Source organism: Pinus tabuliformis, chromosome 4_2 (genome assembly GCF_031772625.1).
Source record: "Pinus tabuliformis cultivar Carrire ecotype Pingquan chromosome 4_2, CPIR1, whole genome shotgun sequence".
Classification (NCBI taxonomy): domain Eukaryota; kingdom Viridiplantae; phylum Streptophyta; class Pinopsida; order Pinales; family Pinaceae; genus Pinus; species Pinus tabuliformis.
In genome coordinates, this window is record NC_142304.1 from 729424726 (window position 1) to 729426696 (window position 1971).

The window sequence follows — 1971 nt, forward strand, 5'->3', positions numbered from 1 at the left end:
GCTAAGAAAATTTCACTTTTGCTGTCACAGTCTATCCTTATGGCTCCCTGTACTAACCCCATACTTGAACACAATCTCCACAACCAAACTTCTTCCTTGCTTGCATGAGTGGCTACCATGTATTTTGCCTCTGTAGTTGATAGTGCCACTACAAATTATTTCTTACTCATCCAACTAACTACACCTCCAAATAGGTTAAATAGATACCCACTTGTAGATCTTCTTTGATCCAGATCTCCAGCCCAGTTTGCATCAACAAATCCATGAATATCCAACATTTTGTCCAATCCTGATCTTCCTTGGTAGCACAAACCATAATCACTAGTGCCACAGAAATACCTGAAAACCCGCTTCACTGTTGTCCAATGCTCCTTCCCTGGTTTTGACATAAACCTACTCAATACTCCCACTGCATGTGCAATGTCTGGTCTAGTACATACCATTGCATACATTAGGCTACTGACTGCACTTGTATATGGAACACGGGACATGTCCTCTTCCTCTTCTTGTGTCTTAGGACATTGTTCAGAAGATAACATCACACATACAGGAATAGGAACCTTCACCAGTTTACTATTCTGCATATTAACCCTCTACAGTATTGTCTCGACATACTTCCTTTGGTTTAACCAGAGCTTCCTCTTTGCTTGATATCTTTTAATTTTCATGCCCAAAATATAGTTTGCAGCATCAAGATCTTTCATGTCGAATTTGGAGGACAATTGGGTCTTCAAATCCTGGATAATTGCTTTTTCATTTCCAACCAGCAACATATCATCCACATACAAGACCACATACAAGGGATTTGAAGTCTCTGATGTGGTATCCTTGGTGACTGTTTTAACCCATACAGAGACTTCTTTAACTTGCATACCAGTTCTTTCTTACCCTTCACCGCAAAGCCTTCAGGTTGCTTCATGTATATTTCTTCTTCCAAATCCCCATGAAGAAATGTTGTCTTCACATCCATCTGTTCTACCTCAAAATCAAAAGCAGTAGCAACAGATAAAAGTAATCTAATAGAAGTTACCTTGGCAACATGAGAAAAAATATCACCAAAATCAATTCTCGGCACCTGGGAATAACCTTTTGCTACCAACTGAGCTTTGTATTTCTCCACCTTTCCTTCTGCATTTGTCTTCTTCTTGAACACCCATTTGTTGCCAATGGATTTCCTTCCAGCCGGCAACTCCACCAGATCCTAAGCCTCTTTTTTGTGCAAATATGCCATTTCATCAACCATGGCCTCTTTCCAGAGTTTTCCATCCTTTGAATCTACTGCTTCTTTCACAGTTCTGGGATCATCGTCAGTAATGGATAAAGCAAAATTTGAACAGAAAGCAGATGGACTATACCTTTTTGGTTGCCTTCTTTCTCGAACTGATCTTCTCACTCCCGACGTTTGTGGCTCTTCATCTTCTGATTCCTCCTCTGTTGTAGAGTCTGATTCTTCCTCCTTAAGCTCAAACTCTATCTTCTCAGGTTCCTTTGGTTGGACTTCATTTTTAATAACATCTTTTACCTCTCTGAACACCACATCTTGGCTGTACACAACCTTCCTTGTGATTGGGTTCCAAAGCTTATAACCCTTTAAACCATCCTTATACCCAATAAAGATGCACTTTTCAGATTTACTATCCAACTTGGTTCATTTCTCCTTTGGAACATGTACATATGCATCACATCCAAATACCCTTAGATGTGAAAGAGAGGGTTTCTTACCAGTCAATACCTCTTGTGGAGTTTTATCCTCCAACGCTGATGAAGGTGACTTGTTAACCAGGTAACATGCAGTATCCACCGCCTCTGCCCAGAATTCCTGTCCTAACACGGCACCACTGAGCATGCTTCTTGCCCTTTCTATCAACGTCTTTTTCATTCTTTCTGCAACTCCATTTTGTTGAGGTGTATATGGAGTAGTCTTCTGTCATGCTATACCACACTTCTTATAGAATTCTTCAAATTCCTTGC